The 27,364-nt window shown below is 38.5% G+C and overlaps 1 protein-coding gene across 2 annotated transcripts in view; it reads right to left on the bottom strand.

Annotated features, from left to right (window-relative positions):
* The window catches only part of LOC309812881 (uncharacterized protein), a 126,044-nt gene that overhangs the window by 57,362 nt on the left and 41,318 nt on the right, over positions 1-27,364 (bottom strand). For both annotated transcript variants that reach the window (XR_014295411.1, XR_014295412.1), the window contains exon 5: positions 15,750-15,947. The gene's annotated coding sequence lies outside the window, so the exon portion shown is untranslated. The remainder of the gene's footprint in view (positions 1-15,749; positions 15,948-27,364) is intronic.

Here is a 27,364-nt window from a genome sequence, read left to right as displayed (position 1 = left end):
GAAGGTCACTTAGAAAAGTATAGGAATCATATTACTTTGTGTCATCCCATTATACAGTCAAAAGCAGCATGGCACCACAAGGGTTGCCCTCAGAGGAATTTCACATCAGGGGAAATGGAGAGCAGAAGACCCCAGAAGGCCTCACCATCATGGACATTTGCAGCCTTTGCTATAGAGGTCTCTGACAGTCTTCACCAACACTGAGCCCAACTGATGGAGCTGCCTGGTGTTCCTTTAACTGCATCTACTCCTCCTGACTAGAACCGACTCTGGTGAGATTTGCCTTCAGGGATCCCAGTCGCTGCTATGCCCCATTCTCTGGGATCAGAACACCACAGCACCTCACCATATATGGTCTGGAGCTGTCATGGTTTGGTACCCCATCCCCAGGTCATATCTTTGTCCCATTACAGGGCAGCCTCTGCTCCTTCAGCCCCACTCCCTGCATCCCAAGTAGCAGCTCTGAACCATCATTGCTGGGACTAGCCAGCTGCTGCCCTGAGCCCTACACCTAGGTCCCAGGTCATGGCTTTGACCCATCATTGCTGCAACAATGCTTCTGCTCCCTTGAGCTCCAAGACCCATCCCAGGTTGCAGCTCTTATATGTCATTGCCCAGAAGCACTCTTGTTGTCCTCTATCAAACACCAATCCATTCTCTGTATCTATGAGTCTGTTTTTGTTTTGTTTATTGTTTGTTTTGTTTTCTAGATTCCACATATATGTGAAATCATGTGGTATTTGTCTTTCTCTGATTTATTTCACTTAGCATAATACCCTCTAGGTCCATCCATGTTGTCACCAATGGTAAGATTTCATTCTTTTTTATGGCTGCGTAGTATTCCATTGTAGATAGATAGATCACATCTTCTTTATTCATTCATCCATTGATAGACACTTAGGTTGTGTCCATGTAGTGGTTACTGTAAATAACGTTGCAACAATTGATAGACACTTAGGTTGTGTCCATGTCGTGGTTACTGTAAATAACGTTGCAACAAAATGTTAGCAAACCAAGTCCAATGACATATAAAAAGGATCATACATCATGATCAAGTTGGATTCATTCTCAGGATGCAGGAATGTTTCAATATTTGCAAATCAATGGGATACACTATGTTAATAAAAAGAAAAAAAAACACATGATCATCTCAACAGATGCAGAAAAAGCATTTGACAAAATACAACAACCATTCATGATAAAAACTCTCACCGAAGTGGGCATTGAGGGAAGATATCCCAACATGATAAAGGCCATTTATGACAAACCCACAGTGACATAATACTAATGGTGAAGAGCTGAAAGCCTTCCCACTAAATTCAAAAACAAGACAAGGATGCCCATTCTCAACATTTCTATTCAACATAGTGTTGGAAGTCCTAGCCACAGCGCTCAGACAAGGAATAAAAGGTATCCAAGTTGGAAGGGAAGAGGTAAACCTGTCACTATTTGCAGATGACAAGATACTCTAAAGAGAATCCTAAACTCCACACAAAAACTATTAGAACTAGTAAATGAGTTCAGCAAGCTAGCAGGATATAAGATTAATATCCAGAAATCTGTTGAATTTCTTTACACTAACAATGAAATGTCAGAAAGAGAAAGTAGAAAAACCAATCCTGTTTACCACTGGGTCAAAAAAAAAAAAAAAAAAAAAAAAAAACCACAACCTAGGAATAAACTTAACTGAGGAGGTAAAAGATCTATAACCTGAAAACTATAAAACATTGATTTAAAAAAACTGAAGATGATTCAAAGAAATGGAAAGATACCCATGCTCTTGGATTGGAAGAATTAATATTGTTAAAATGGCCATACTACCCAAAGCAATCAACAGATTTAATGCAATCCCTATCAAAATACCCATGACATTTTTCACAGAACTAGAACAAATAATCCTAAACTTTATATGGACCCACAAAAGACCCAGAATTGCCAAAGAAATGCTGAGGAAAAAGAACACAGCTGGAGGCATAACCTTTCCAGATGTTAGACAACACTACAAAGCTACAGTAATCAAAACAGCATGGTACTGACACAAAAACAGACATATAGATCAATGGAATCCAATAAAGAACCCAGAAATAAACCCACACACCTATGGTCAATTAATCTTTAACAAAGGAGGTTAGAATATACAATGGAGAAAAGACAGCCTCTTCAGCAAGTGGTGTTGGGAAAGCTGGACAGCCTCATGTAAATCAATGAAATTAGAACACTCCCTTACACCATATATAACAATAAACTCAAAATGGTTCAAAGACCTAAATATAAGACACCATAAAACTCCTAGAAGAGAACATAGGCAAGATATTCTGACACATATGGCAGCAATATTTTCTTAGATCAGTCTCCTAAGGCAAAATAATTAAAAGAAAAAATAAACAAATGGGACCAAATCAAACTTAAAAGCTTATGCATAGCAAAGGAAATGATCAACAAAATGAAAAGACAACCTACGGAAGGGGAAAAGGTATTGCAAAGGATGTGACTGACAAGGGGTTAGTATCCAAGATATATAAACAGCTCAATAACTCAATGTCAAAAAAACAAACTACCAATCAAAAAATGGGCAGAAGGATACATGCACCCCAATGTTCATAGCAGCACTATTTACAATAGCCAAGACATGGAAGCAACTTCAATGTCCATCAAGAGAGGAATGGATTAAGAAGATGTGGTGGTGGTGGTGGTGTGTGTGTGTGTGTGTATGTATGTATATGTGTGTGTGTGTGTGTGTGTATAGTGGAATACTACTCAGCCATTAAAAAAGAATGAAATAATGCTATTTGCAGCCACATGAATGGACCTAGAGATTATCATTCTAAGTGAAGTCAGACAGAGAAAGGCAAATATCACATGATATCACTTATATGTGGAATCTAAAAAAATGATACAAATGAACTTATTTACAAAACAGATACAGACACAGAAAACAAATTTATGGTTACCAAAGGGGAAATGGGGAGGAGGGATAAATTAGGAGTTTGGGACTAACATACATACTACTATAAGTAAAACAGATAAACAACAAGGACCTGCTGCACAGGGAACTGTATGCTTTTAAAAAAAAAGGGGGCAGAAGACCTAAATAGACATCTCTCCAGAGAAGACATACAGATGTCCAACAGGCACATGAAAAGATGCACAACATCACTAATTATTAGAGAAGTACAAATCAAAATTACAATGAAGTATCACCTCACACCTGTCAGAATGGCTATCATCAAAAAGTGTACAAATAATAAATGCTTGAGAGGGTGTGGAAAAAAGGGAACCCTCCTACACTGTTGGTGGGAATGTAAATTGGTGTAACCACTATGGAGAACAGTATGGAGGTTCCTTTAAAAACTAAAAATAGAGCTACCATCTGATTCAGAAATCCCACTACTGGGCATATACCCAGAAAATATGAAAACTAATTCAAAAAGATACATGCACCCCAAAGTTCATAGCAACAGTATTTACAATAGCCAAGACATGGAAAACCACCCAAGTGCCCATCAACAGACGACTGGTTTAAGAAGATGTGGTATATACATACACATATATACATACATATATACACACACATATATATAATGGGATATTACTTAGCCATAAAAAAGAATGAAGTATTGCCATTTGCAGCAACAGGGATGGACCTAGAGAATATCATACTAAGTGAAGAAAATCAGACAGAGAAAGACAAATATTATATGATATCACTTATGCATGGATTCTAAAAAATAATACAAATGAATCTATATGCAAAACAGAAACAGACTCACAGACATAGAAAACAAACTTATGGTTACCAAAGGGGAAAGGAGGGAGGCAGGGGATGGATAAATTAGGAATATGGGATTAACAGATACAAACTACTATACATAAAATAGATAAACAACAAGGATTTACTGTATAGCACAGGGAACTATATTCAATGTCTTGTAATAACCTATCATGGAAAAGAATCTGGAAAAAATACATATATAGCTGAATCACTTTGCTGTACACCTGAAACTAACACAATATTGTAAATCAACTATCCTTTAAAAAAAATACAAAGCCCAGAAATAAACCAAGGCACCTATTGTCAATTAATCTACCACAAAGGAGGCAAGAATATACAATGGGGAAAAGACAGTCTCTTCAATAAGTGATGCTGGGAAAACTGGACAGCTACATGTAAATATATGAAAATAGAATATTTTTTCACATCATATACAAAAATAAACTCAAAATGGATTAAAGACCTAAGTGTAAGATATGAAACATAAAACTCCTAGAGGAAAGCATACTTAAAAGCTTTTGCACAGCCAAGTAAACCAACAAAAAGGTAACCTACTGAATGGAAGAAGATATTTGCAAACAATATGTTTGATTAGGGGTTAATGTCCAAAATATATAAAGAACACATACAACTTAATATCAGAAAAACACAACCTGGTTTTTTTTTTTTTTTTTTTTTTTTTTTTTTCTTTTTGCGGTATGCGGGCCTCTCACTGTTGCGGCCCCTCTCGCTGCGGAGCACAGGCCCCGGACGCGCAGGCCCAGCGGCCACGGCTCACGGGCCCAGCCGCTCCGCGGCACACGGGATCCCCCCAGACCGGGGCACGAACCCGCATCCCCTGCATCGGCAGGCGGACTCCCAACCACTGCGCCACCAGGGAGGCCCCCACAACCTGGTTTTAAGATGGGCAGAAGACCTGAATCGTCATTTTTCCAAAGAAAACATACAGATGGCCAATAGGCACATGAAAAGATGTTCAACATCATGAATCATCAGGGAAATGCAAATCAAAACCACAATGAATGAGGTATCACCTCACACCTGTCAGAATTGCTATTGTCAAAAAGACAAGAAATGACAAGTATTGGCAAGAATGTGGAGAAAAGGAAACCCTTATGCATTGCTAGTGGGAATGTAAATTGGTGCAGCCATTATGGAAAACAGTATGGAGGTCCCTCAGAAAACTAAAAATAGAGTTGCCATATGATCCAGCAATCCCACTCCTGGGCATATACCCAGGCAAAACTATATTTTGAAAAGATACATGCACCCCTATGTTCATAGCAGCACTATTTAGAATAGTTAAGACATGGAAACAACCTAAATGTCCATCCACAGATGAATGGATAAAGAAGATGTGGTATATATATATACAATAGGATATCACTTAGCCATAAAAAAGAATGAAATAATGCCATTTGCAGCAACATAGATGGACCTAGAGATTATCATACTAAGCAAAGTAAGTCAGAAAGAGAAAGACAAATACCATATGATATCACTTACATGTAGAATCTAAAATATGACACAAATGAACATATCTATGAAACAGAAACAGACTCACAGACACAGAGACAGACTTGTGGTTGCCAAGGTGTGTTGGGGGGGAGGATTGTGAGTTTGGGATTAGCAGATACAAAGTAGTATACATCAGATAGATAAACAACAAGGTCCTATATTCAATAGGGATACTGAACTATATGCAATAGCCTGTGATAAACTATAATGGAAAAGAATATGAAAAAGAATATATAGAGATCTATAACCGAGCCACTTTGCTGTACAGCAGAAATTAACACAACATTGTAAATCAACTATACTTCAATAAAAATTTTTAAAGAAAATATACTAATTAGACCAACATAAAAAATAAAATTAAAATGCCATCATTCAATCAGATGCTAGACTTAATCACATTTATATAAGCTGTTTCATAACTTAAAAGGTATATTTTATACCTTTGCTTTTCCTACTTGCCCAAATGCAACTGTCTAGTGAATATAAACTCAGTCTAATTTTTAAAATTTTTGCTGTGTATGTATACATGTATTTGTATCCAAGAAGAATCAGTATTATTTACTATTTTATCCCTTATTTGCATAATTATCACACTATAAAACTATTTAGGCAACTTGATGTTTCACTGAACATGATTCTGTATCTTAAAGCTCAAAATTATGAAAACCATTTTAAAGTTAGAGGTTCACAGACGCCAGGCTTTTCCTCAAAAACTCAGGTTACCAATGTGGTATTCAGATGCTCAACTAGGTACTCTCAGATCTTGTGACATATTGTTGCTCCACATCCACAGGTGACTTGGTCACAACACTTGAGTCCCATGCACCAGCTCTCAGCTAAAGGGATGCTGTGGGCTGCACAGCTGATCCAACATCCTCCTGGGGCTCTTTAGAGTGCAACAGCTGGGCCTGCAGCTCCATTGGAAGTTCCTACCTTAACTGGAGAAAGCTCAAGAGGCCTCAGTGAAGGGGCTGCTTCCAGATGTATGGAGACCAACTGATGTTGTTGGTCCTTCACAGTCAGGGCTTCAGTGAAACTGGCTGCAGGAAGACATGCAGCTGCTGCCCCGGCTCCACGGAGTAGAGAGCTTTGCAACAGCAGCCTTGTAGGCCTCTCATCCAAAGGCTACTGCAGTTGTTCCCTTCATGTTGCTTGTAATTGCTTTGGATTCAGCAACTTCTGTTGGATGGTTGTCTTGTTGCTATTGTGTTTGTTGGTTTTGTGTTCCATACTCCAGCCCAGCTTTCCACACATTGCTATAAGCTGTTGGTTAGGGGCTATAACACTGCTGGGCACGGCTACCCTACAAGAAAGGATCAACAGCTCTTGGAGCTTTCCCAAAGACGGTATTTGTGGGCTCTGGAGAGGCCTTTGCCTTCAGCTGCTGTGGATGACTGTGGGATGACCTATGGCTATTATTTCAGAAGCTTAGAATCATTTCCTAGAGCCAATTCTTGGTCCCAGCAGTTGACCTTTGTAGACCCTTCATTCCAAGGCTGCTGCATTTGGGAACGGGGTTGCTCTGCAGCTCCTTGCTGTATATCTTGCCCAAGAGGCATTGGCAGAGACCTGACCATTATTTGCCAAGGTACATGCTGAAGCTGAGAACAGAGAGGCTCTCCATTAGTCTGGGAACACACCCCCCCAGGCTGTTATGACTGAAGCACGGGCACCTGCTGCCCTAAACTCCCATGATTCAGGTGCATTAGACGCTGTCCTGGGACTACCGTTTCTCTTGGTGATTCTGAGGCTGTTGAGGCAGCTGTAGAGAACATAAGCAAACCACTTTGCTGCTGTCCTTGAAATAGTGAGTAATGACAATGGACCTTCTGCTTCTGTTGCTGCTGCCTTTCCTGCACAGTACAAACATGGTGAAGAATGAAGGGCCTTGTATGCTGGCTTTCCCCTCTCTCAGGCCAGTCCCTCTCAAAACACTGCACAGAAGATGTAGGAGGATGAAGAAGGAGTGCTGATTTGTAACTGGCAAATGGATAGGCAGGACCAAGTTTACTTCCCATGTCACCTTGGTAGTCCAAAGCACAGCTTGGTTCCTTTTTAATACCTGGGACCAGAGTGTCACATGAGCCATCCTGTTGACTGGGAACTCCCTGTGTCTCCAGAGAAGGATAGTCAGCTCTACCCAGCAGAGCCTCCTGGGTGGAAGAGAAGGTCTGTTCAGTGATGTAGTTGGGAGATTCTACCTGGAGGCTTAAAAGTGAATGACCTTGGAGAAGGAACTCACATGCTTTCCTAGCAGCAAACGTTCTGTGTCTCTCTCTAGGTGGTAGTTGGGCATTTTTGTTCTGGAACCAGTTCTGAAGAGAATAGTGTTTTATCAAATTTACTTATCTGGTTATATTCCACAATGTATTTCCATAATGTAGGAGAGGATTTTGTAGTTAAGCCTAGGCTCAGCATTATCACTGACTATCCTCCTGACCTTGAGTAAGACAAAAAATAATGGCAATCTTTCCTGCGGCTGCACATGTGATTATGGAAGTCATGTTGTACACAGTTCCAAAATCCCACCCCCTCCACCATATGTAGTGGTCCTTCTGTACTTGCAAACCTAGGCCTTTCAAAATCTCCCTTCAACCTGTTTGTAATCCTCTGAATTTAGACAAAACTGACTCTCAGCTGTTCTCTAAACCCAGCAAAATTTCCCCACAATTTTTAAATTTTACTCAGGGTGCTTCACCAGAATGAATTCATGACTGAATGTATTCTAAATTATGTTCTTAAATCCATTGTTTTCAAAGGCTACATATAAACAAGCAAGAGACTGAGTCATAATTTGACTGTTTATTTTATACGTGACCCTAAGTATTTCATTTAACATCTCTAGTCTCCATTTTTTTTTTTATCCTCCCTAAAATGAGGATGATTATACAGGCCAACCATAATCACTAGAACTTTGTGGGAGGTGGAAATGATAAAATTCTCTTTTGGACAATCCATCCCAATAAGCCATGGTTGCTATAAGGCAGTTAAGAGTCATGAAGCATAGGCCATAGTGTCAGGGGGCCTTTTGTAATTTGCTCACTCCTGGAACTGCACCCCCTCCCACCATCTCCAAGTTCAGAACTGCTTTAGGCCGGGAGTAGCACTGAAGCTAGAAGGATTTCCGGTACACTCATGATGACTGTTTAAGGCAAAACTCTGACTGGGAACAATGAACCAGACACCTCCAAACACGCTCTCATTTTCTCTTCACAACTCCACAACATAGATAATTTTACAAAAAGTTGAGTTGCAAAAGTTGAGTTGCAACCCAATTTATCAAATGTTACAGAGCCAATTAGAAGGTTGATCTCATGAGGACCCAACTGAAAAACACATGCTCACTTTTTCTGATCTAACAGGCTCCCATGATCCTCCCCCCAGTTGTGCTTGCTTCCTGAACACATCCTGGGCACTTTCTCTAAACACATGGAACTCAATTCAATTGAACATATTTGGACGGCTGTATCTGTGAACTTCCTGTTATAAGTCTCTCTCTCTAATAAGTATGGAGGATTAAGAAATGATTAAAAAAGCAGTTTGACCTTGCAAAACCCAAATGATCATAAATCTGAAAATGTATAGTATTAACAGTGTTTAAATACATTATCTTATTCAGATTTTCTACTTATTTGTATAAATTGTAGAAAATACCTTTAGACAAATGAAAATGAAAAACATAACACCAAAGATTATTTTCCTTGAAATGTTTCCAGCTCATGAAACTTTTATAATATGATTACATCATTACATACATAGTATTTGCCTATACTTTTATCCTCCAAAGCTACTCTTTCATGCCCTTTCTTATTTCCACTAAGATAATTTATTCCTATTGTCAAGCAACCAATTCAACGACCTACAAACAATTATAGAAGAAATATGGAAATTCGTAATTGTGTATATAATAAAAAAAAGTACAACTCTAATGAAATTTCATGTAGCTACTGCCAATCATTTCCAAAAACAATTGTATCAGAGTTCTCCAAACAAAGAGTCATGAAGCACATACATACTAAAGCTGTGAGGTATTGTGCCAAATGGTGGGACACTATCAAACCTAGTCCCTTCTCTAGCACTTCAGACTTGTGTATCCAACTGTTCACTTTCTATCTCCTCTGGGAGGTCTAACTGGCATACTAAACTTAGTATGTTCAAAGTGAAACTCCTAATGCCTCTGGTAAAAAATGACTCCATTCCCAGGCCACCCTATCTTAAAAGTGACTCCAATCTTTGGTTTGCTTAAGCCAAAATTTTGGGGCTCTCTTTGTTGGATATGCAGTGGGAAAATGCAGAGATCTCTCAGCAAGCTATCATCTCCACCTTCAAAATAATGAAAATCTTCCCAGTTCTCTATACTTCTACAGCCAGCACCCTAGTCCAAACCATGATTGTCCCTATCCCAGATAGTTACAATAGATTCTTAACTGATTTCTGCTTCCAGACTTGCCTCATAATAGTATATTCTCCCATAAAACTCATACATAACATATTCTACCCACATTGAGATGAACAAGGAAAGTGACCAGATATCAACCCTTTGTTCTACATGATAAAATGTTATTAAACTTCTATAATTCTTTACATTTTCCATACTGTCTATAAAAAAGACATATCCAGATGCATCAAGAAAAAAAGGCAGGGGGCTTCCCTGGTGGCAGAGTGGCTGGGAATCTGCCTGCCAGTGCAGGGGACACGGGTTCGAGCCCTGGTCCAGGAGGATCCCACATGCTGCAGAACAGCTAGGCCCGTGTGCCACCACTACTGAGCCTGCGCTCTAGAGCCCACGAGCCACAACTACTGAGGCTGTGTGCCACAACTACTGAGACCGCATGCCACAACTACTGAAGCCCACGCACCTAGAGCCTGTGCTCCGCAACAAGAGAGGCCATCTCAATGAGAGGCCTGTGCACTGCAACGGGGAGGGCCCCTGCTCACCGCAAATGGAGAAGGCCCATGCACAGTGACAAAGACCCAATGCAACCAAAAATAAATAATAACTTTTTAAAAATTAATAAAGAAAAAAGAAAAAGAAAAACAGAGAGAGAACCCAAATCAATAAAATTAGAAATGAAAAAGAAGTTACAAAGGATCATAAGAGTCTACTACAAATAACTACACCAATAAAATGGACAATCTAAAAGAAATAGACAAATTCTTAGAAAGGTACAAATTCACAACACAAATTCTTAGAGAGGTACAATCTCTCAAGACTGAACCAGGAAGAAATAGAAAATATGAACAGACCAATTACTAGTAATGAAATTGAATCAGTAATTTTTAAACTCCTAACAAACAAAAGTCCAGGACCAGATGACTTCACAGGTGAATTCTACCAAACATTTAGAGAAGAGTTAACATCTATCCTCTGAAACTATTCTGAAAGATTACAGAGGAAGGAACACTTCTGAACTTATTCTATGAGGCCACCATCACCCGCCCTGATACCAAAACCAGACAAAGATATCACAAAAATAGAAAATTACAGGCCAATATCATTGATTAACATAGATGCAAAAAGCCTCAACAAAATACTAGCAAACCAAATCCAACAATACTTTAAAAGGATCATACACCATGATCAAGTGGGATTTATCCCAGGGTTGCAAGGATTTTTCAATATCCACAAATCAATCAATTTGTTAATATGGTATATCATATTGAAGAATAAAAACCATATGATCATCTCAATAGATGCAGAAAAAGCTTTTGATAAAATTGAACATTCATTTATGATAAAAACTCTCCAGAAAGCAGGAATAGAGGGAACATACCTCAACATAATAAAGATCATATGTGACAAACACACAGCTAACATCATACTCAACAGTGAAAAGCTGAAAACATTTCCTCTAAGATCAGGAACAAGACAAGGAACCCACCCTCACCACTTTTACTCAACATAGTTTTGGAAGTTCTAGCCACAGTTATCAGAGAAGTAAAGGAAATAAAAGGAATCCAAGTGGGAAAGAAAGAAGTTTGCAGATGACATAATACTATACATAGAAAATCCTAAAGATGCTACCAGCAAACTACTAGAGCTCATCAATGAATTCAGTAAAGTTGCAGGATCTAAAATTAGTATACAGAAATCTGTTGCATTTCTATACACTGACAATGAAATATCAGAAAGAGAAATTAAGGAAACAATCCCATTTACCACCATATCAAAAAATAATACCTAGGAATAAAACTACCTAAGGAGGCAAAAAAACTTATACCCCTAAAACTATTAAGATGCTGATGAAAGAAATTGAAGACCACACAAACAGATGGAAAGATATACTGTATTCTACGATTGAAAGAATCAATTTTGTTGAAATGACCATACTACCCACAGCCATCTACAGATTCAACACAATCCCTATCAAAATACCAATGGCTTTTTTCACAAAACTAGAATAATTCTTAAAAACTATTTCCTTTTTCTAAATTATTTTATTATTCTTATTGTTATTTTATTTATTTTTATTTTGTGGCCGTGTTGTGCAGCACACAGGACCTTAGTCCCCCAGCCAGGGATTGAACCTGCACCCCCTGCATTGGAAGTGCGGAGTCTTAACCACTGGACCACTGGGGAAGTCTCTGGAATAATTTTTAAATATGTATGGGAACACAAAAGACACAATGATCTTGAGAAAGAAAAACAGAGCTAGAGGAATCAGGCTCCCTGACTTCAGACTATACTACACAGCTACAGTAATCAGAACAGTATGGTATTGGTACCAAAACAGATACATAGATCAATGTAACAGGACAGAGAGTCCAGAAATAACCTCATGCACTTACAGTCAATTAATCTATAACAAAGGAGGCAAAAACATACAATGGAGAAAAAACAGCCTCTTCAATAAGCAGTGCTGGGAAAACTAGACAGCTACATGTAAAAGAATGAAATTAGAACATTCTCTAACACCATATACAAAAACAAACTCAAAATGGATTAAAGCCTAAATGTAGGACCAGATACTCCCAGAGGAAAACATAGACAGAACACTCTTTGACATAAATTGCAGCAATATTTTTTTGGATCTGTCTCCTAAAGTAAAGGAAATAAAAGCAAAAATAAACAATAAGACCTAATTAAACTTAAAATCTTTTGCACAACAAAGGAAACCATCAACAAAACAGATTGAAAAGACAACTTACTGAACGGGAGAATATATCTCTTCAAATGATATGACTGATAATGGATTAATATACCACATTTACAAACAGCTCATACAACTCTACATCCAAAAAAAAAAGCAAACAACTCAATTAAAAAATGGGCAGAAGAACAGACATTTTTCCAAAGAAGAAATGCAGATGGCCAAAAGACATATGAAAAGATGCTCAACATCACTAATCATCAGGGAAATGCTAATCAAAGACACAATGAGATATCACCTCACACCTGTCAGAATGGCTATCATCAAAAAGAACACAAATAACAAATGTTGGTGAGGATATGGAGAAAAAGGAACACTTGTACACTGCTGGTGGGAATGTAAATTGGTGCAGTCAATGTGGAAAACAATATGGGGGTTTCTCAAAAAACTAAAACTAGATCTACCATATGATCTAGCAATTCCACTCCTGGGTACATATCTAAAAACCCAAGAACACTAATTCGAAAAGATACATGCCTCCCGATGTTCCTAGGAGCATTATGTACGATCGCCAAGATATGGAAGCAACCTGAGTGTCCATCAACAGATGAATGGATAAAGATGTGGTGTGTGTATATATACATACATACACACACACACACACACACACACAATGGAATACTACTCAGCTAAGAACAAAATTTTGCCACTTGCAGCAACATAGATGGACTTGGAGGGCATTATCCTAAGTGAAAGAAGTCAGAGAAAGACAAATACTCTACAATATCAATTATATGTGGAATCTAAAAAATACAGCAAACTAGTGTATATAACAAAGAATCAGACTCGTAGATATAGAGAACAAACTTGTGGTTATCAGTGTGGGGGAGGAGGGGCAATACAGGAGTAGAGGAGTGGGAGGTACAAGCTATTGGGTGTAAAATAGTCTCAAGGATGTACTGTACAACACAGGGAAGATAGCCAATATTTTGCAATAACTGTAAATGGAAAGTAACTTTTAAATTGTAGAAAAACTTTAAAAAATAGTTGCATATCAACAAAAACATATGAACGCATAGCTTTCACTATTTCACTTACTTCAATTACATACACTTTGCATTGTAGTTTTGCCAGTTATTTTCAAATGGTAAAACTAGGGTAAGGATTGTCTTCAAATGTCTGATTGGGATGCACAATTCATCATTAGTAAATGTACGTTCTTTTTCTTCTCTTCATTTTGTTCCTTTTATTTCACGATGACCACTTTCTTTAATTGGAGATCATGAAAAATGTATAAATGGAAAGAGAAAAGCATTGGGGAATACTGGTAATATCTAGAAAAAGATGGTTAACCATTCGTAAAAGATGTTTTTAAAGTACAGCCCTACCTCATACCTATTCATAATAAAACTAACGATGGGTTAAAGGTCTATCTTTAAAATTATGATAAAAAAATGAGATTTATGATCTTCAAAGTAGGAAAAGATTTCTTTAGTCTAACAAAAAGTCACACATTATAAAGGGAAAGGACTGATGAAAAGATGCTCAGCCTCAATTGTAATTGAAGTAAACCAGCTCACACCCATCTGATAATTAACAATTTAAATGTGTGGGGGTGAAATGGGAGAAGAATGACAAAGATGAAAGGAAACAGGAAACTAGTGTCAGGGTTAATATCAACTGTTAGAACCATTTTGGAAGTAATTTTATTATACAAAATCAAATTCAAAATGTAGCATACCCTTTACAGCAATCAAATAAAGGGCATTTGAAAACAGTAGGAAAGTTCTGTAGTGAGTTTATATATGAATGATAAAAACAACAAAAAACAGGATTCAACTATATGCTGTCTACAAGAGACATATTTTAGATCTAAGGACACACATTGGCTCAAAGTGAAAAGATGGAAAAAGATATTCCATGTAAATGGTCACCAAAAGAGAACAAGGGTAGCTATACTAATCAAATAAAATATACTTTAAGTTAAAACCTGTTGTTAGAGACAAAGAAGGACATTATATAATGATAAAAGGGTCAATTCACCAAGGAGATATAACAATTTAAAATATTTATGCACCAAACTTCAGAGCTCCCAAATATATGAAGCAAATATTGACAGAATTGAAGGGAGAAATAGGCAACAACATAACAGTAGAACACTTCAATGCCCCACTTTCAATAATGGATTAAAAAACCCCAGAAAATCAATAAGGAAATACTGAACTTGAACAACACTACAGACTAATTGAACATAACAGTCATATACAAAACATGCCACCTAATAGAGTATACATTCTTCTCAACTACACATGAACACATCACATGTTAGGCCACAAAACAAGGTTTAACAAATTCAAGAACCCTGAAATTATACAAAGTATATTTTCCAATCACAATGGAATGAAACAAGAAATCTAAGAATCTAAAAAGATGAATGGATAAAGAAGATGTGGCACATACATACGATGGAATATTACTCAGCCATAAAAAGGAACGAAATTGAGTTATTTGTAATGAGGTGGATGGACCTAGAGTCTGTCATACAGAGTGAAGTAAGTCAGAAAGAGAAAAACAAATACTGTATGCTAATGCACATATATGGAATCTAAAAAAATGGTACTGATGAAACTAGTGGCAGGGCAGGAATAAAGACGCAGACATATAGAAAGGACTTGAGGACACAGAGGGGGAAGGGGAAGCTGGGACGAAGTGAGAGAGTAGCACTGACATATATACACTACCAAAGGTAAAATGGATGGCTAGTGGGAAGCTGCTGCATAGCACAGGGAAATCAGCTTGATGTTTTGTGATGACCTAGAGGGGTAGGATAGGGAGGGTGGGAGGGAGGCTCAAGAGGGAGGGGATATGGGGGTATATGTATACATATAGCTGATACGCTCTGTTGTACAGCAGAAAACACAACATTGTAAATCAATTATACTTCAATAAAGATATTTTAAAAAGTAAAAAAAATAAAATAAAAGAGTGGATATATGTATTTGTATAACAGGTTCACTTTACTGTACACCTGAAACTAACACAACATTGTTTATCAATTATACCCCAATAAAATTTTTTTTAAAAACTACTAGGTGTAAGATAGGCTAGAAGGATGTGTAGTACAAACAGGGAATATAGCCAATATTTTGTAATAACTCTAAATGGAGTATAACCTTTAAACATTTTATAAAAAATTAAAAATTCAAAAAAATCATAAACTTTTTAAAATAATAAATAATAAATTCCCTTCTATTAAAAAAATCAATAGCGGAAGGACACCTGGAAGATCCATAAATCTGTGGAAATCAATCAACACACTCTTAAACAACCAATGGGTCAAAGAAGTTGCAAGGGAAATTAGAAAATACCTTGAGACAGGGCTTCCCTGGTGGTGCAGTGGTTGAGAGTCCTCCTGTCGATGCAGGGGACGCGGGTTCATGCCCCGGTCCGGGAGGATCCCACATGCCGTGGAGCGGCTGGGCCTGTGAGCCAATGGCCACTGAGCCTGCGCGTCCGGAGCCTGTGCTCCGCAATGGGAGAGGCCACAGTAGTGAGAGGCCCGCATACTGCAAAAAAAAAAAAAAAAAAAAAAAATACCTTGAGACAAATGAAAATGAAAAACATAACACCAAAAATTATGGGATGCAGTGAAAACAGTGCTAAAGGAAGTTTTATAGCTGTGAATGTTTATAGCTATAAATATTTTAAAACCTTAAATCAACAATCTAACTTTATACCTCAAGAGACTAGAAAAAGAACTAAACCCAGACTTAGAAGATGAAAGGATATAACAAAGCAGAGAGAGATAAATAAAATAGAGAATTTTTTAAAAATTGAGAAGGTCAACAAAACGAATACAGTCATCCCTCAGTATCCACAGGGGATTGGTTCCAGGAACCCACACAAATGTCAAAATTCGAGGAAGCTCAATACTTTATACAAAATGATGTAGAACAGCATGAAGCAAAACCCATGAATATGGAGGGTCAACCGTATATTTACTGAAAAAAATCCACAGATAAGTGGACCCACACAGTTCAAACTCATGTTGTTCAAGGGTTAACTGTAGTTGATTTTTGAAGGAATAAAATTGACAAGTCCTTGACTAGATAAAAAAAAGATTCAAATAAAAATCAGAAATGAGAGCATTACAACTAATGTCACAGAAATGAAAGTGATTACAAGTGAATGCTATGAACAACTGTACACCAACAAATTGGATAACCTAGAAGAATGGATAAATTTCTGGAAACACATAACCTACCAAGACTGAATCATGAAGAAAATCTGAACAGACCAATAACAAGTAATGAGACTGAATAAGTAATCAATAATCAAAAATCTCCCAACAAAGGAAAAGCCATCTCCAGACGGCTTCACTGGTGAATTCTACCAAACATTTTAAAAATTAATGCCAATCCATTTCAAGCTCTTCCTAAAAAGACCAAAGAGGAGAGAACACTTCCAAACTCATTTTAGAGGCCAGCATTACCCTGAAACCAAAACCAGACCGCCCCACCCCCCCAAAAAAACACTGGAAGAAAACTACAGAACAATATCCCTAATGAATATTGATGCAAAATCCTTAAAATACTAATGAACCAAATTCAACAGCACATTAAACAGTTTTACACCATGACCAAGTGGGATTTATAAGGACGGTTTAATATACTCCCCCAAATCAATGTAATACACCACATTAACAGAAAGAAAAAAACATATTATCATCTAAACTGATGCAGAAAAAGCATTTGACAAATTTCAACACCCATTCATCATAAAAACACTCAACAAACTATGAATAGAAGGAAACTACCTCCACATAAAAGCAATATGTGAAAAACCCACAACAAACATAATACTCAAGGGTGAAAGACTGAAAGCTTTTCCTCTAAGATCAGGAACAAGACAAGGATGCCTGCTTTCACTTCTATTCAACATAGTACTGCAAGTTCTAGCCAGAGCAATTAGGTTAGAAGAATAAATTAAAAAGGCATCCACATAAGAAAGGAAGAAGTAAAATTATCTCTGTTCACAGATGACATGATCTCATATGTAGAAAAACCTAAAGATCACACACACTCACACACACACACAGTGTTAAAACTAACAAATTCAGCAAAATTGCAGGATACAAAAATCAATGCACAGGGCTTCCCTGGTGGCGCAGTGGTTGGGAGTCCGCCTGCCGGTGCAGGGGACATGGGTTCGTGCCCCGGTCCGGGAAGATCCCACATGCCGCGGAGCGGCTGGGCCCGTGAGCCATGGCCGCTGAGCCTGCGCGTCTGGAGCCTGTGCTCCGCAACGGGAGAGGCCACAGCAGTGAGAGGCCCGCATATCGCAAAAAAAAAAAAAAAAAAATCAATGCACAAAAATAACTTGCATTTTTATATACTAACAATGAACAACCCAAAAACAATTTTTTAAAAATCTCATTTACAACAGCATCAAAAGAATAAATTATGAATAAATCTAACCAAGGAGGTATACACTGAAAACTACGAAACATTGCTGAAGGAAATTAAAGAAGACACAAATAAATAGAAAGATATACGTGTTTGTGGATTGGAAGACTAATACTGGTAGGATGTCCATACTACCCAAAGTGACCTATAGAGTCAATGCAACCCCTACTAAAATCCCAATGGGATTTCTTTTACAGATAAAGAAAAATTCATTTGGAATCTCAAGGGCCCCTGAGTAGCCAAAACAACCTTGAAAAATAAGAACTTGGAGATCTCACACTTTCTGATTTCAAAACTTATTACACAGCTTACCCTTCCCCCTCCCCAAAGCTACAGTGATCAGAACAGTGTGGTGCTGGCATAAAAACAGACATATAGGGGTTTCCCTGGTGGCTCAGTGGTTGAGAATCTGCCTGCCAATGCAGGGTACATGGTTCGAGCCCTGGTCTGGGAAGATCCCACATGCCGCAGAGCAATTAGGCCTGTGAGCCACAACTACTGAGCCTGCGTGTCTGGAGCTTGTGCTCCGCAATAGGAGAGGCCGCGACAGTGAGAGGCCTGCGCACCGCGATGAAGAGTGGCCCCCGCTCGCCACAACTGGAAAAGCCCATGCACAGAAACGAAGACCCAACACAGCCACAAATAAATAAATAAATAAATAAAAATTTAAAAAAAAACCCAGACATATAGACCAATGGAACAGAACAGACCGCCCAGAAATAAACCCTCACATGTATATTCAAATAATTTTTGACAAGGGTGCCAAGGCCATTCAATGGAGGAAGATTAGTCTTTTCAGTAAATGGTCCTGGGAAAACTGGATATTCACATGCAAACGAATGAAGTCAGACACTAACATCATATACAAAATCAACTCAAAAATGGATCAAAGGGGTAAATGTAAGAACTAAAACTATAAAATTTCTAGAAGAAAAACAGGGCAAAATCTTCATGTCATCGGATTTGGTAATGATTTCTTAGACACCAAAAGCACAGGCAACAAGAGAAAAAATAAGTTGGACTACATCAAAATTTAAAACTGTGCATCAAAAGACACAATCCTCAGATTGAAAAGGCAACCTAAGGAATGGGAGAAAATATCTCCATATATGATAAAGGGTTAATATTCAGAATACATGAAGCTCCTGCAACTCAACAACATTAAAACAAATAACCTGATTTTCTAAATGGGCAAATCACTTGAATAAATATTTCTCAAAAAAAGATATACAAATGGCTATTAAGTACATGAAAAGATGTTTAATATTACTAATCATTAGGAAAATGCAAATCAAAACCATCATGAGATACCACCTTGCACCCTTCAGGATGGCTACTATCAAAAAAAAAGAAAAGAAAATAACTGTAGTGTTGGCAAGGACATGGATAAATTGGAACCCATGTGCACCGTCACTGGGACTCTAAAAAGGTGTAGCCACTATGAAAAAACAGTATGGCAGTTTCTCAAAAATTAAAAATAAAATTACGATATGATCTTGCAATTCCACTTTGGGGCATATACACAAAAGAAGTGAAAGCAGGTACTTGAACAGAAATTTGTACACCCATGTTCACAGCAGCATTATTCACAATAGCCAATAGATAGACACCCAGGGTCCATAAACGGATGAATGGATAAACAAAATGTGGTATATACATAAAATGAAATATTATTCAGCCTGAAAAAGAAAAAAATCTGACACATGCTACAACACGGACAAACCTTGAGGACATTATGCTAAGTGAAATCAGCCGGTCACAAAAAGAAAATACTGTATGATTCAACTTACATGGGGTATCTAGAGTGATCAAATTTATAGAAACCTAAAGTAGAATGTTGGTTGCCAGGAGCTGAGGGAAGAGGACAATGAGGTATTATTGTTTAATGAGTGCAAAGTTTCAGTTTTTCAAGAAGAGTTCTGTAGATGGATGGTGATGATGGTAACACAACAATGTGAACATACTTAATGCCACTGAACTGAACACCTAACGGTTTGGATGGTAAATTTTGTTAATGTGTTTTATCATAATAAAGTAATCCAAGAAAATATTCCAGAAATAGAAGACCTGAATCTACTGAACGAATCAAGTGTACTGAAGAAAATTAACTCAGGATGATTAACACCAAGACATATCCTAAAAAAAACTATTAGACTGTAAAGATAAAAATTCCTCAGTGGGGGCTTCCCTTGTGGCGCAGTGCTTGAGAGTCCGCCTGCCAATGCAGGGGACGCGGGTTCGTGCCCGGTCCAGGAGGATCCCACATGCCGCGGAGCGGCTGGGCCCGTGAGCCATGGCCGCTGAGCCTGCGCGTCCGGAGCCTGTGCTCCGCAACGGGAGAGGCCACAACAGTGAGAGGCCCGCGTACCGCAAAAAAAAAAAAAAAAAAAAAAATATTCCTCAGTGCTTCCAGGAAAAAAAAAAATTTTTTTAAGGGAATTTATATAGAATATTGGATTTATAAAAAACATACAAATTAAGGCAATGTTAGCACAGGATTTTCAAGAAACTTAAGGAAAGAATATGTGAACTAAAGATATTATATTGAGCCGAGGGGGAATTGGCCTCCTTCCTCAGCTGAGGCTCTTCCTCAGCTGAGGTGCAGAGCAGAACACTGCCCCGTCTGGTCTGAAAGTTAGATTTGACCTCCAGCCTCTGTCTCTTTCTGCTCATGCCCTTGGGCGAGGCACTTAATGTCTTCCAACTTCTGTTACATCCCAAGGTAAAGGAGGTATAACTTATGGCACTGTCTCCAAGGGGTGAAATGACATGCTTATGGTCACAAAAAGACAGAAAAGATTTGTCCCAAAGAGATGGATTTTACAAAACTGGGGCTTCTTTCCCTAATTGTCTTCTGACACTTCCTGTTGATTGTGGGATTGGGCTCAACCCAGATGAGATTAACAACATTCCCTGCCACATCTCTGCACAAACTGGAGGGTTAACCTCCAGTTTGTGCAGAGTTCACTCTATACTATTCTCATTTCCTAGTCTTCATTGAGGAAACATTTACGGGGAATGGGAAGGAAATTACCATTATTTGTGTTTGAGACATTCCTTGACCACTGTCTGGATTTTTGTCCCCATACAGTAACTAATCTAATCTTCACACTCCAGCAAGTTGAAGTGTCTGAGTATTATTATAGGTTGTGAGCTGTTCTCACTGGGCAGTCCCCTCACTGCAGACTGAGAGACTCCAAATCTGGATCTCTGCTTACACAAAGTGAAGAGGAGCTCTTCATAAAGAAGTTTTAATTTGGAAATTCCAGGGTAACTTTTCCCATTAAGCAATCTTTAGTCTTTATCGACTGCTTTGGGATTATTTCAGACCAAGTTAGGGAGGCCTGGATCTTTTTCTACTTTGCTGAGCTGATGAAAATAATTAACTTGATGACCGCATCACTCAACTCTGATATATAGCAACACATGGCCAATTTCACTTCATCCACCCACCCATTCCACTCATCTCCTCAACAAACTCCCGCCCCCATTATTCTGAAGTGAATCCCAGACATATCATTTCACTCAAAAATACTTCTATATATATATATATATATAATATAGAAATCTTTTTTAAACCAGCTCCATGTTGTTGAATATTTAGGTTGGTTCTACTTTTTCTTTTTTTCCAGTTTTGAGCTATACTTGACAAGAAATCCCTTTTTTTTTTTTTTCTCGGTACGCGGGCCTCTCACTGTTGTGGCCTCTCCCGTTGTGGAGCACAGGCTCCAGACGCGCAGGCTCAGCGGCCATGGCTCACGGGCCCAGCCGCTCCGCAGCATGTGGGATCTTCCCGGACCAGGGCACAAACCCATGTCCCCTGCATTGGCAGGCGGACTCTCAAACACTGCACCACCAGGGAAGCCCAAGAAATCCCTTTTAATGTAACAGAAAGTTCATTTTTAAATCCCCGAGCCTCTCAGAAAGTCCTACTGCCAAATTCCACTGTACAGAAACCACAGACAATTACATCAGTGACATGAGCTGTCCCCAGCCTATAAATCTATGTTTTTTAAAGATGCAAGCTCAGACCCCTGCAAAACACTAGTACCCCAGGTAGGCCGCCTCCCACCAAAGAAACTCACCATTGGAACCCATATTGAATCTCTAATCCAGGGTCTTTTGGAGTGAAAAAGTGATGAGCTCTGGAGCAGCACCAATACACCCCTGAGGTGCGCACCGTATATAAACCTTAGATGCAGCCCCAGACATGGCTCCGCCTCAGACACGCCTCTCAATCACTTTACTGGAACCACCTTTTCAAAACCCCACCTAATCTACCTTTTCAAAACCCAGCTTCTGTTCATTGATAACCAACTGAATCTAATTTTCTTATTTAATCCCCATTATACCCTTATAAACTAGGTATTATTTTATCCCCAGTTAGACTTGAGAACACTGGGGGCAGAGAGGTTTAGGCAATGCTTTGAGATAACCAAAACCTCCATTTTACAGATGAGGAAACTTCAGGCCTTTGGGGTTTTCTTCCCAAATGTATGGGAGGTTATTTTATACCCTAGGTATGGAAAGAAAAAACCAAACAAACATCATATGCTTGACAGCTGTTTCACATTAATTCATCTGACTTCAGAAGGATTCACATGTCCCCCTTTCTACTTAAATAAATCACTACAAATTTATGTGGCAAGCCCAAAGAATAAATCTTTCACACATAACCTTACTTAAATCTTATAGCAGCCCTATATAGATATATAGCATTTATATCCATCGATTCTCAGAAGAGGAAAATTCCTAGAGGACCATAAAGCAGATAAAAGTAAGGTTTTTTAAAATAAGCAAGTTAATAGCTGAGATGCAGGTGGAGGGAGAGCCCGTGTTTCTGATTTGATTCCAAAATAGATCATGACTCACCAACCAAAATAAAGAAAAAGCACGAGGAACAGACTTGATGGGCAGATGAGATCCTGGGTGGTCACATTAGTGAGTTATGACTATAGTTGGGTCCTATGCCGTCTGTTTGGAGTCAGAGGCATTGATAGCCCAACCAGTCCATTTGGGCGGTACCAGGTGCTTTGAGGTAGTTGAAGAGAATATTCTGGGGGCTGGAAGTGTTGAAGAAGTTAGGAGACCAAGAGAGCAGAGCAAACCAAAATAAGGTGGACCTAACCAGATTTCTCTGGCTTTTTTTCCCCCAATAATTCAAAGTTCAGATCAACTTTTTTTTTTTTTGGTTTTATTTTTTCTCTCAGAAGCTTGAATTCACACTCGGTGGCCTCCTCCATGAAGCTGCTTCCAAACACCATTTTTACCAGACACTTTCACTTCCTTGCTTTACATTTTTTTCTCAATTCCAGTCAATCCTGCCTCCCTTCCCACTCCATTATTTAGAGGTTGCTGGCAAAAGCCAACAAATCAGTGCCTCAAATGCCCAAGCTTATGGTTAATCTTCCCCACTAAGTCATCAAACATTATTGGCCATTTTTTTTTATTCTTACACTCTCTTACTTCAGATTCTCTAAATTAACCTTGGCTTCAAAGGATATCCACTGAGACTTTTATACTTTTAAAAAACACCTCATAACAGTAAGAGCCCAACATATACCAGGTCCTGCGTAACAGCTGTGAACAGCACAAATGCAGTCTCTGCTCTCAAAAAACCAACATTCAGGTTGAACTTTTAAAAGTACTTACCTCCCAATGATCACTTGCAAGGAAATGTCAGAACTTTCTAGAATGCCTAAAAAGGAGTTTCATGACCTGGCCACAACTTCCATTTCAGCCTCACTTCTGAGACTCCGTGGTGTCCTGCAAACTCTTAGCTCCAACCAGGCTAGGCCATTTCCAGGCACTGAGATACCCTCTGCCCTCCTGGCCTATACATCTGCTTCAAGTGCTATGAAGAGCTCCAGGTGACTTTAGAAGAAAATAACCAAAAGCAAATTCATTTTTTTCTGTTTTTATTTTTACAAGGATGTTGCGTTTGCCTCTAGACAATACTTTTTTTCTTTCTCAATGTATGTGATCAAAGGGAAATTTTCAGACAATTTCAATTTCTCTCACCCCTTACCCTATTCTGAAATATTGGTTATTCATGATGAGAGTTGATCTCTGTCAAACTGTATGCCATGTGCAGCAATATTGCACAAAAAGGAGTAAAATTATTCACACAGACATGAGGCTGTCTGGGAAGGTTAATCACAAGGCCACAAGCCTAGTGGGGTCAAAAGAGAACAGGCCAAAGGGCCCCATGGGAGCCCCCAAACCAGCCCTGGAAGTCCACACCTCGATTTGTGAGAGCCAAATCTAATCATAATAACAAATACAATGTACTGTCTGAGAAATTGGTTTTAAAATCCCTTAAAAATTCTAAGTCAACAAAACAGGAAATGACATGTTAAAAGATTCACAAAATATTAGTATAAACAGAAAAGTTCATCTGTGACCAAAAATAAACATGTCTGACAGAGCTATCTAATGGCCCTATTGAAGTATTAAAGCCACATTCCATAAATGGTGAATTTGGCAAACTGATGATCAGCAAATTGGCTCTGAGCACACTGGGTTTTGTTGAGATGATTTTATGTAAATTGCCCATTGAATGAATTGGATTTTCTCAGACTGAATTCTAGCCATTTGCTTGCTTCTTTTTCTCATATAGAAGAACCAATAGATGGTTCACTGAACAATCAAAAGAAGAAGAATAGCTAACATTTATTTTTTACTTTACGCTACCTCTAAACTAACCACTTCCCAAGCACATAAAAAAATCAGTGTCCTATAGGCCAAAATCCTGCAAAAAAAATCTAATCATCATAACCACCACCATCATCATCATCAATCATCACCATTATTTGAATTTGAAGATTTTTTAGGTGAGGACAAACACACCCTGGCTCCCCCAGTGTTTACCACACCCTACTAGGTTACTTCTACCTCCTTCATTCAATTTAATGTCATGAGGATATTTCTGTTTGCAACCCTTGAATGCATGATCTCATAAGGTCAAAATGGTTGTACTAAAACATTAAATTATGCTGCTCATAGTACATCCCTATTGATTTGCCTGTCATCAGAACTACACTGTGCCCAACCTGAAGCCTGGACTGCACTTGTCTTGTTCACAGGTGTATCTCCAGGGCCTACCAAATGTTTATTGAATATTCGAATGAGCGATGCAAATTTTTCTCTATTCACTTTGTATTGCTCCATCAATCTTTCATCTTCTCTGCTTTCCCTGCTTCAAATTTTACCTCCAATGTACACCAGACATTTTTGCTCCACTGATTTAAAAAAAATCATCACTGACTCACCTTGGCTAAGGGATCAAGTCAAAACTCCTCAGTTTGACACCTAATGCCATTCATGATCAGACCCTACCTGCCCTTCCAGACTCACCTTCCTTCATTCAATTTCACATTGTTCCTTCTTGCAACAACAAACTGCTCCTAATTCTCTGGATACACAATACTCTATTCATATTTCCATAGATTTGTTTATATTGCTCTCCTCTGTTCCCCATGATCCTGGGAAAGTGTGAGGGGTTTCCTATATCAGCACATGCTCATTCTACCCTACAGCCATGTCATCAGAACTTGCTTAGGGGTACTATTATCTCTGTACCTTGTGATACTGCATTATTTGTGTATTTGTATTGGGGGGGTTAGAGTTTAAAATATTTTTTCCCAAATAGATAACCAATCAATAGTTTATTTGTTCCTCCTTAATTTGAAATGTTGCTGAAGGGGAGCAGAATTTGTCACCCCAAAATATGGCACCTTGGCACAAGGATTATTTTCTGCTAAAGGCAATCAAATTTCCGAAGATTCAGGAAAAGTTCTTTTCCTCTCCCTCAACTGCCTAAATTTACACTGGCAAGGCAGACTGTACCAGAAAGAGAGCTATTACCAGAGATATATTTTTACCAGGAAACTTACTTGTGTAACAGGGCAGCCTTGGTTTTCCAAACATCTCCTCTGCCTTCCTGTGAATGGCCTTCCTCACCACTGTATCCCCAAACCCCTGCCCCTTTCCTCATGTCAGGATGTTATATGAGTTTCAATGACCTGACTACCCTTTGAGTTTTCAAATCTGTACGGGGACTTGTATAATTTTGTTTGCTTTTTTATCCTGTTAATCTTGTTACCAATCCCCAACAGGTCAGTGACCCCTCAGTGGGTTCTTTCTTTGCCCAGAGTCACAAAGGCCAATCAAACAAAACCAGTTTCTGTATAGCAGAGGAGAAATTTTATTCATTGATCAGGGAATGGAGAAGAGAGAGCTCATGCTCTCAAAACACCTTCTCTCTCTAAGAGAGGGGGGGAATTTTAAGGGGTAGGAGGCAGGCATATCATCAGGGCTCTAGGAAAGGGGCAGAGATTTCCAGAGCCAGCCTGGGGCAGCTGGAGCATGCGCAGTCTTCCATGCTTCTTTGCACAATGCATGAATTGTGCCTAGCAGAGTATAGATCTCCCGCTTGGGGCAGAGATCTTAGCATGGTAATGAAGCAAAGGTAACTTTCCAGACACCTCCAGGTCTCATCTATGCAGATATGTTCCTGTGGTCAAGTCAGAGCCAGTTCAGGGTGGCTGACCACTACATATCTCTAAGCACAGCTGCAAAACATCTCTCTCAAATACCAGGTGCTTTTGAAACAAACACAGAGATAAATCAAGGCAAGGATCCTTTAGCCCTCAGGGGCTGATATGGGTGACAATCTGTTTTAAATCAGTTTAAATTATTAGATCAGCCAAAAAACCTAGAAGGGAAGAAGAGAATATTTTTCTGCCCGCACATTATCTTTATCATAAAATAAATGCTTGAGTATATATCAGATCTGTCTCTGGAGTATCATTTTCCATTGGTTTATTTGATTTGCATGTCGAATACCAAATGCTTTTAATTATTATAGTTTATCATCATGTGTCTTCATACCTAGTAGGCCAATCTAATGGGGGACAAAAGTATCTTATTTTTGCTTTATTTTGCACATCCCAAATTGCCATTAAGGTTGAACACCTTTTCATGTTCCTTGGCTGTTCAAGCTTCCTTCTTAAGGATTTCCAATTCATGTCTTTTACTTATTTATCTATCATATATATTGAAGAATTCCTCTTCCAGGTCTTTCAACTTTATTTATTGTGCCTTTCAGAAGAATGAAGTTTTATTTTATTTTATTTTTAATAGAAATTTCTTTAATATGTGGTTAACTATTAAAATGTTTAATTATATTTGTACTCTACATTATAATGTTTTCATTTTCATTTAGGTGATTTGAACTGTTACTCAAAATGTTATGACTTTTTTCCCCTTTCAGGTGTGATTGGGATAGGATACTACTGTACCCAAAGGGGCTTCTTAGAAGAAGTGAGAGATTCAGTGACGAAACTGGTTCCCCTGACGCTCCGACTATGGCAGATGACTAAGATTCAAATGCTCCCTATCCCTGCAAAATTCCATTACATTTTTAACCTTCGAGATCTTTCTAGGATCTGGCAGGGAATGCTGAACACTACTTCAGAGGTTATCAAGGAACCAGATGTAAGTGATACATAAGAGAG

Source organism: Mesoplodon mirus (genome assembly GCF_964341445.2).
Source record: "Mesoplodon mirus genome assembly, chromosome: 2".
NCBI classification, from domain to species: domain Eukaryota; kingdom Metazoa; phylum Chordata; class Mammalia; order Artiodactyla; family Ziphiidae; genus Mesoplodon; species Mesoplodon mirus.
The sequence above is the reverse complement of the archived record's forward strand: the minus strand, read 5'-3'. Positions and strand labels throughout refer to the sequence as shown.